This window comes from Bison bison, unplaced genomic scaffold, assembly GCF_000754665.1.
Source record: "Bison bison bison isolate TAMUID 2011002044 unplaced genomic scaffold, Bison_UMD1.0 scf7180017858770, whole genome shotgun sequence".
Taxonomy (NCBI): Eukaryota; Metazoa; Chordata; class Mammalia; order Artiodactyla; family Bovidae; genus Bison; species Bison bison.
The window spans coordinates 2,719,527-2,730,094 of record NW_011489342.1 but is presented as its reverse complement, the minus strand read 5'-3'; the positions used below and the strand labels follow the sequence as shown (position 1 = coordinate 2,730,094).

Here is a 10,568-nt window from a genome sequence, read left to right as displayed (position 1 = left end):
CCCCAATCGCTCCCAGCATCAGAGTCTTTTCCAATGAGTCAACTCTTCGCATGAGGTGGCCAAAGTACTGGAGTTTCAGCTTTAGCATCATTCCTTCCAAAGAAATCCCAGGGCTGATGTCCTTCAGAATGGACTGGTTGGATCTCCTTGCAGTCCAAGGGATTCTCAAGAGTCTTCTCCAACACCACAGTTCAAAAGCATCAATTCTTCGGCACTCAGCCTTCTTCACAGTCCAACTCTCACATCCATACATGACAACAGGGAAAACCATAGCCTTGACTAGACGAACCTTTGTTGGCAAAGTAATGTCTCTGCTGTTGAATATGCTATCTAGGTTGGGCACTCATATATACCTGAGATCAAATGGAAAGTACACCGTCCTGTGGTTGTATACAGTGGATGCTCAATAAATGTTCCTTTTCCTCCCTCCTACTAGTCACTGGTCAGGAGTTTACCACTTTTCCAACAATCCCTACTATGTTCCTTCATCCTCTCACTGAAGGTTTGCACCTGGCTCATCAGACACACTCATATTCCAATGTGTAACTAAAATGTGCTTAGAGGATCAGACTGGAGTGATGGAGCCTCTAGATTGAAGCATTAGTTTATAGAGAATACAAAGGACAACTATGGGGATGAAATCAGCAAAATCCAGGCTATGAGAAACTCTATAGGACAAATCTGATTTCTTCAACAAAAACTGCAAGAAAAAAAAGATGAAGAGACAAAGTTACTTAAGAGATGTACCAGCCGATTGCAATGAGTGGGACTTATTTAGACCCTGACTTAAACAATCTGTACAAAAATTTTATGACAGTTAGGGGACATTCCCCAGTGTTCCAGTGGTTAGGACTGTGATTTTAATGCCAAGGGCCCTGGGTTCAAATGCCAGTCAGGGAACTAGGTGCAGCAAGGCAGAAAAAAAAAACAAACAAACACCTATTCTCTTTACTTAAAAAGTAATGCACATGATGTTTAAAATTCTTTTAAGGTTAGAAATAGCTCTGTATGTGTGTGCTCAGTTGTGTCCAATTCTTTGCAACCCCATGGACTATAGCCTGCCAGGCTCCTCTGTCCATGTGCTGGACTAATCAACTTGTAAGTTTTTCAGGGACTCAGATATCTCTTTGAGTAAGGATAACTGGAGGTAGGGAGGATGGAGAGGGATTTCAGTTTGCCTCGGTATATTAGTGCACTGGGAGAAGAGGAGAGCCCCTGTTTCCCTCTATCTTGCTATATCTCTTTGGACTATGAGCCCTATGAGGGCAAGGACACTTACATAATTCCTTATTTCCCCAGGAACCTAGTACACAGGCTGGCACATGATAAGACCTGGACAAATGTTTGTTGAGCAAATGAAGGGGAAAGGGTATCTATCTATATTTCATCTTCAATGAGAGAAAGAACAGGAAAATCTGATTCTGACATGGTGCTCCCAAGCTGTGGTTCAATCAACGGGATTCACACTGGACCACACATGGAAATGGTCTGAGGAGCAGATTCCTGAACACCCTCTCCTTGGAGATTCTGATTCAGTGGGTCTGAGTTGAATTCAGAGAGTATATTTTTAACAAATGCCCAGATGATTCTGATGCATCAGCTCAGACTGGTGTGGAATATCTATTCTTATAGGTTATTAAACTTCTTTGCTTCTCAAAAGTATGATTCATTTTTTCTGTCTGGCTTTATTTTCTTGGTGGTTTTTTTTTTTTGAGTGTAGAAACTTTCAATATATACAAACAAGAAAAGAATACAATAAACCCCTTTAAGGTGTTAACCAGCTTCAAGGGCCAACAACTGTCTGCCACTTTGCTTCTCAGTTTTATTTTTAAGGAAACCACTTAATTTTAATTGAATATTACTGAAATCAGCAACAGCATCAGCAGCAATACTCTTTGCCTTAAAGACCAAGGTGGGTGAAACACATCCCTGGTTAACTTGAGAGAAGTATGACAAAGATGTAGGAGGTTGTGTTTTCTCAGTCTTTGACTTAAAAACTGGGAAATCAGACTAATCACTCTACATGATAATCAGGAAGATTTGTTAGTTGTTATTTAAATGTTTGGGATTCTGCACTACTTTAAAGAAATAAAATAACTCAAATCTTTAAAAATGTCTTTTAAAAAAATGCATTCTTCATTTAAACATAGATGCAAAGTAAATCCTTTAGTAAGGATCATGACTTCTCTGCACTGGATAGAAAGAATTTAAGCCAGAAAAAAAAACCCTAGATATTATTTCAGGTAGCTGAATATTTCTAAATCAGTAGGACCTGCTAAGAAATATCCTTTGGATGCTTTTTCTTTCATGAGTGAAATGATGATTTGCTATCGCATTTCAAAATTACTTCAATTTAGGTGATTAGCAAGAGGAAATGAAGAGTGTCTATTTCGAATTTGTGAAATCAAAATTCCAGGTAATTAACAATGACTCAACTTCACCATAACCCCTGATAATTTAATGGACTACTGCTGGTGCATCACCTCCCAAATACAGCCACTTAGATGATCACAAGAATAAAAAAGCAAAACAAACACGATAAATAACTGACTATCTTGACATATCATAAAAGACTGGCAAATATATAAATACACAAGAACAAGCAGTATCATTCAAATTATGTATATTATATAGGTAGTTGATGCAAAAAGACTGTAATGAAATGCAACAAAAAGTGTAATAATATTCCTGGGCTGTAAAATCACAATTTCTTAACCTATATTCAGGCACTTTCAAATTTCCCACATGAAAATCTGAATTGTAATGAAAATACTTTAAAAAAAGAAAAGGAACAGCTGAAGTAGAAATAACTTATTTTCCCAATATACGGCAGTTAATAAATATGGCCTTTCAATAAGGCAGAGACCCAGGGATTAAGGACAAACACCACAGCTCAGTTATGGCAAATGAATTCATTTTATCTTCTGGCCACATCTGATTTTGCCTCATTTTCAAGATATGCTGACAATGAGAAATATGAATAAAGCAAAATCTTCGACTTAATGAATGATTCAGGTGACAGCCACTAAGGAAACAGAGTTTCCTATAGTCAAATCACTATTCTTCAAATCACTCCAGAATTTCTCTATAATGCAAAATATTCTAATAGGTTTCCCAACTTTTAAACATCAAAAAAATTTCAGACACCCCACATAACAGTGATTGTAGTTGGTTGGGAAATATATGCTATGAATTTAATAACATTTTAAATGCATCTGTATGACTTCTCGGGTAGCACAGTCGGTAAAGAATTGGCCTGCAGTGCAAGAGACAGGGGTTCAAGCCCTGGGCTGGGAAGATCCCCTGGGGAGGGAAATGTCAAACCACTCCAATATTGCTGCCTGGAAAATCCCATGGACAGAGGAGCCTAGCTGGCTACAGTCCATGGGATCCAAGAGTCAGACACAACTTAGGACTAAACCACCTGTATGTACTCACTGGTAATAAAATCCTGATCATCTAAAACAATCTAAAAATAATGCTAAAGATACAATATATATGACTTATGACTTATTCTGTGTCCATTCAATGTTGGGACACACTTGAATTCAAGGCCTACCTTCAAAAACTCTACCATACACAGTGATCTGTTCATCACTCAGGTGTATTTAAAATATGGAACCACTTTATAGAAAATTCAGGCTGCATGAGTATCACTTTTGAAAGAGCTCTTAGGAACTTTAGAGTGAGGGGAAGAGAAAGAATTAGTTGAATGGCATCCATTTCTCATAGATAAAACAATTGATTGTTTTTTAATGGGGAAAAAAGTATATAAGCAGCATAAGCAGTATTTGTTTTTCATTCAAGTTAGAAAAATACAGTCTGATCAAGTTCAGCCTTGATAAGGAAGATATTTTCCAATATATGGCAGGTTGAAAGGCAGTTTTCTATTTTTTATAATGATACAAAGAAAATAAATGACTTGTATCATGTGAATAGTATACATTAGACCTATATAGTCGGAATAAGAGAATACATTATGGTTTTTTATTAATAAAAAAGAATCAGATAGACTCAGATTCCAAGTGCAGCTCATCCAACCACTAAGTTCTTCATCTATAAAACATGGCCATGATGTCTACCACATACTGTTATGGGGATTAAATGAGATGTTAAACGCAGAGTATCTGGAATAGAAGAACATTCAGGGAAGGTTTGGTCTTAAAGATCAGGGTTCTGGGAATGTAATGATTATGGAGATACATGAAAAAGACTGTTTTTTAAATATACAGGTATATGTTTAGCTTCCAAAAGCATTCCCTGTGGGAAAAACTGGGGGCTATTGAACAAGTCACATCTAAGTTTCTTGTATTTCCTTCTGTTCTCATTTCTGACATTGCTGCCATTGTGATCACTAATTTGGCAAGGTTGCTACAAATGATGACCTTCCTATTCCCACCATCTGTTTTCCTCACCCAAATAAATAGTCTATTGTCTATTCTGATCTTTTCCCATTAGTATGATTTGTTATGTATGATATGTTAATGCTGTAAACTGGGATTTAAATAAACTTACCATTCACTCTTAAAACAGTGGTATACACTCTGTCCCTATAAAACATATCAGGTATACATTCATTTCCTACAGAAGAAATTTAAATCTTGCTAGTATGAAACCACAGGGTTACTTTATGTCTAGCAAAATGGATTTGAAAACTACTTTGTAGCAACTTCTCTGTCAATCCAGTGGTTAAGATTCCAAGCTCCCAATGCAGAGGCTATGGGTTTGATCCTGGTCTGGGAACTAAGATCCAACTAAGATTCCTCATGCCACTTGGCAGGGCCCAAAAAAAACAAACCACTTTGTAAGTGCCCATTAATGCTAGAGCCACTTGCTGTGTTAAAAACCATCAGGGAATTTATCCCATTTTATTACCAAAAAGGAACCTACATGCATATATATGAAAATATTAGTGTGTGTGTGTAAATACATATACATGTGAATGTAAATACCCATTTATGCAAAAATAAATATATACTATAGATAGAAGGAAGGGAGAGAGGAAAGGAGGAAAGTAGGAAGAAAAAAGAAGGACCTAGAAGGATTAATATTAATCCTTAGCGTTGCAAGTGGGACTAAGCATGGGCTATAGAGATAGAAACTTCCCATTTTATCCACTTATGTCATTTTAAATATCTTTATAGCAAGCTCACATTGCTTTATTGGTCTTCCCAGGCAGTGCTAGTGATAAAGAACCTGCCTACCAATGCAGGAGACATAAGAGACTCAGATTTGATCCCTGGGCCTGGGTCAGGAAGATCCCCTGGAGTAGGACATGGCAACCCACTCCAGAATTTTTGCCTGGAGAATCCAATGGACAGAGGAGCCTGGCAGGCTACAGTCCACTGAATTGCAAAGAGTCGGACACGACTGAAGTGACTAGGCATGCATGCATGCATTGCTTTATTGGGTTTTTAATTATTTTTAAAAATCTGATTACTTCAGGGCTCAAGAAAGGACATTTTAAGACATCTCATTTAATTATTTTAGGTCACTAAGCACTGCTAAGTGCAATTTTAAAATACACTAAGGTTTTACTTTGAGAGGAGAAAAAGATATTCATATGAGCCTTTGATCACTGTATGATTTTTTTAAATTTTATATTAGGGTATAGCCAATTAACAAACTGTGATAGTTTCAGATAAATGGCAAAGGGACTCAGTCATACATATACATGTATTCATTCTCCCCCCAAACCTCCTCCCATCCAGGCTGACACATAACATGGAGTAGAGTTCCATGTGCTATACAATAGGTCCTTGTTGGTTATCCATTTTAAATATAGCAGTGATCGCTGTATGACTTTAACTAGGACTTTTAAGAAGTGATATGAATTACTAACATGTACTTTGACCCCCTAAGCATGTACAAGCACTGTGTGCAACCTAAGAGGAAAATGGAGCTAAAATCATTTCCTCAAGGTCTATATCATCTAGAAGAGGCGCTCATGTAAACCACCAAGAGGAGAAGGGCAGTAGCACAACTTAAGACAATGATCAGCAATGCTCATGGAACCCTTCACGAACACCTAGCTCACTTTAGGGAGGAGATTAAGCACTGGGAGATTCAGGTTAAACACATAACCATTAAAAACAGAAGGAGAAGGGAACGTTAACCATCTCAAGCTCTTTCTGTTACCGAAAAGGCTCAAGCTGGGAGACCTCCAACTTCCTCCCATTCTAGTCACCCACCTGTTTCAGTTCATCACCATTCCACACTGGTGGAGGCCCTAAGGATGCTGGAAGTTTCTGGAGGGAAGAGGACAGGTGGGTGTGATTGACACGTACATCACGTGAGTCCTTCCCACTCATCCCATCTCCTCCCCTCCAGTGTCTGTTCAAACTGCTCTCACTATCCACATCCAACTCTGAACAGTACCATACACTTCAACCAACCTTCACTTTCTGGTAATGACCTAGACCAACACAGCCCAAAAGAAATACAGTGCAAGACAGGTGAACCACATACGTAATTTTATGTTTTCCAAGAGCTGCATTTAAAAAAGTAAAGAGAAATTGATGAAATTACTTTTAACAATGTATTTTGTTTAAATCAAATATATCCAAAATATTAATTCAAAATACAGACATACCTCATTTAATTGTACTTTTACTGCACTTCACAGACAATTGTGTTTTTTACAAACTGTAGATTTGTGGCAATCCTGAGTGCACCAAGACTATAGATAGTGTTTTCCCAACAGCATCTGCTCACTTTCTGTGTCACATTTTGGTAATTCTCACAATATTTCAAGATTTTTCATTATTGTTATATTTGTTATGGTTATCTGTGACCAGCGCTCTTTGATTTAATATAAAGATAACTCACAGAAGGCTCAGATGATGTCAGCATTTTTTAGCAATCAAGTATTTTTAAATTAAGGCATATACATTTTTTAGACATAATGCTATTGTACACTTATTAGACTACATGATAAACCTAAGTTTTATAGGCCCTGGGAAACCAAAAAATTCATGTGACTTGTTTTGATACTTGCTTTATTGCAGTGGTTTGGAACCCAACTCGCACAATCACCAAGGTATGCCTGCATAATCAACATAAAATCATTAATAAGCTGTATTTGTCCTTGTCATGTGCAGCAACATGGATGAGCCTAGACAGTAATCTGCTTTGTGAAATAAGTTAGAGAAAGGCAGATATTGTATGTTTACACTTACATGAGAATTTTAAAAATAAAACAAATCAGTATAACAAAACAGAAAGAGACTCACAGATACAGAGAACAAGCTAACGGTTATCAGTGGGGAGAGGGAAGGAAGGAGGGACCAGATAGGGATATGGGGGTCAAGAGGCACAAACTACTATGTATTAAAAATAAATTACAAGGATATATTGTATAACACAAGGAACATAACCAATATTTCATAATAACTTAAAATGGAGTCTAATCTACAAAAATATTGAATCACTATGTTGTATACCTAAAACTAATATAATACTATAAATCAACAATACTTTAACAAAAATAACTAATAGACTATTTTAAAATCTTCTTTTCCTATAAATGTTTTAAATCTGGTGTAAATTTTACATTTACAATACATCACAATTCAGACTAACACACAATTGTAATATATCACAATTCAAGTAATCAGTAGCCACATGTGGCCTGTGGCTAGTGGCTATTGAACAGCACAAACCTAGACTCTCACGCCAATGAAAATCGTCCCCAACCTTTACAATGATGATTATTGCTGGATAAAGGGATCATGGGTGGTGTTTTAAAAATAACTTTGGCTTACCTGTATCTTTTATTGTCCTCCAACAAACACAGATTGCATGTGTTTATGTATTTTTAAAACTTGTGACTGTAAGTATCTTTAACATATAGGGAGAATTTCAATGAATGAATCTTCACATTCATGCTCTAACGCAAGTTATTGTTTTAATGGCACGTGTGGCCTCGGGCTTCTCAGGTGGTGCAGTGGTCAACAATTTGCCTGCCAACACAGGAGAGTGGGGTTTGATCCCTAGGGGTCAGGAAGATCCCCTGGAGAAGGAAATGGCAACCTGCTCCAGTATTCTTGCTTGGGAAACCCCATGGACAAATGAGCCTGGTGGAAAACTATCCATGAACTCACAAAGAGACACGACTGAGTGGCTGAGCAGGCGCACACATGTGGCGTTAGCACTTGTCTCAATTCATACTTAGTTCCTATGTTTCACCACTATAAATTATTCTCCCAGTTGCATGCAGCCCACCCACCTTCTCCTTCTGCAGAGCACTGGGTTGAAGTTACAGTATGCCCAGAAGAAATATTTCCCATACTCTCAACACCTCTGCAAAAATACCATGCACAATTTCTAGTTCTGCTTTAGTAGAACTAGGGTCACTGGTATATGACTCTGAGAACTCAAATTCAAATTAGAGAAAAAGCTGCTGTCTTCAGTGCTGCTTCAAACTTATTTTAAAATAGGTTTGTTATTTACTAATTATTTAAAGTTGGATATATTCAGAAGCTATTATATGCCCCACTTTGGCTTCTTAACAAAAAAAAAGAAGCAACATAAACAATTGATTTTTTAATCAAAGAATGCACTTCTCACCTCAAAGATTTTGACATAAATATAAAAACCATAAAATTATGGTTTTGGTGTTTAAATACAGAAACAGTCTAGTCCTTGGAAAATGGGAACATGAGGTGGACACAACTTAAGAAGTTAAATGGACTTAAGTTAGGACACTAAGGTGTGAGCAGTTACTTTAAATACCTATAGATTTTTAAATTTATGTTTGGTTTCATGAAGTGTTTGCCATTCTAACAATGATACGTTTGCCCTTTTCTCCTAGGCTTTGGAAGGTGGCATGTGGAATCCTAAAATGGGGAGTTCTGACACCTGGATTTCAGTTCTCACTGCCAGCTGCCAACCAGCTATATGACCTTGGGAGCAGTCCATTCACCCTGCTGGGTTCAGGCTCACCGGCTATGAAGAGAAGGTTGACAGCACAGCCCTTTCTCAGGCTGCTTCCAGCTTGCCATTCCTGACCTTTGCACTAATCTCTCTCTATCCCATTATCCCAGAAACACTTGCCTTCGCATGCATCTCCTGCTTGCAAAAGAAGATGGCTGGCAGCACAGGAGTGAAATGGGAAAGAAAGGCTGTTTTATTTAAAATCTCAAATGAGTCACTTTTCAAGAATGTATCATTCTCTGGTGCCTGAGTGCTTGGTCATGATGTCAAATCATCACTTCCAATAAAACTTGCTCTAAGAACCTGGTATTTGTTCCATGTACTGTTCTTAGATGATGTTTACACTAGACATTCATCTCTTTTAAGAGCCACTTGTAGGTACAAAACAACACAGAAGTTATCAAACAGCTATCAGCAGCCAGATAAAAATCACAGTTTTAATCAGGTCTTTGCACCAGCTTTTGATAAATAAGGAAAATTACAGCTTCCCACATTTCCCACATAACCTCCCCAAAACCTTGCAGCACTGTAAAATCTAGCCTGCTCCAAGAATCACGTCCTACCCTTTAGGGCTGGCTGTAGCCATACCCAGGAGAGCTCTCGTTCCGGTAGACCCTCTCCCCACCCCCACCAAAGCTTAAGTCAGGGGGCAGCTGATGTTAACTGTGGTCTGTGCTGATTCCGCCAGGCCTGATTTTTCATGCTGCCATTTTGAATTAATAGAGGTTTCCTCTGCAACGGATGCATCTTCTAATCAGGCCTGGAACACAGTAGGCACCGGGACACACACTCACACACATACTCCACCGGGGAGCTAGACATAAGCATAATTCAAGACACTTGCAAGCGAGAATTAAACAGCAAATCCGGAAAGACAGTATTAGTTAACAGAGCCCTACCAAGACAGTGTGGAGCCACAGCAAATGACTGTTTCCTTACATGCGTCTGAGTTTAATGGGCAAATTTAACCCCTAAATCTTAGTTCTCGTCAATTTCTCTAAAGTTCAAGCGTCCCTCCCGCTTTGCGTCCCTCCCACTCGTTTCAGACCTCAGGAGAAATGTCGCCCAATAATCCGCGATCCGACAGACCAGCGAACGGAGGGCGCAAAGGCAAGCTGAAGTGGATAAGCATCTCAGAAATACGAGTGCCTTTGATCACTAAGTGCCCCAGAGCCACCGCGTTAACTTGCCCACACATCCCCCGTCCCCAAGAACCTCGCTGGGTGTGGCTTGAGGGTGGGGTGGGGTGTTGTGACAAGTCCTTCGGCCCGGATAGACTCCAGCAATAGCTGACACGTTCGTTTGCCCTTAGCGGGATGGTAGTCCTCTGGTCACGATTCGGCGACCACAGACCGGTGTAAGCGGGGCAGAGCCGGGCCCAGGGCAGCGGGCCGGCCCGGCAGCCATGTTCGCGCGAACCCGCCGGTACGGCAGGGGGGTTACCCACCCAGGAGGGGCCAGGCTCGCTCGGCCACCAGTGATGCGCCAGTGCGAGCCGGAATCCCCCGGAGCGAGGGGGTGGCGAGGGCGGGGGTGGCACGGGGTACACACCCCAGCGGGCCAGCAACTGGGATAGCAGGCAACGGAAACACAGGAAAAGCGGCCTGGGCGAGCGAGAAGAGTTAAAAAGAAGT

The 10,568-nt window shown here is 39.5% G+C and overlaps 1 protein-coding gene across 2 annotated transcripts in view; it reads right to left on the bottom strand.

The window, feature by feature from the left end:
• The window catches only part of SCRN1 (secernin 1), a 66,494-nt gene that overhangs the window by 54,949 nt on the left and 977 nt on the right, over positions 1–10,568 (bottom strand). The gene's annotated exons all lie outside the window — the stretch shown is intronic.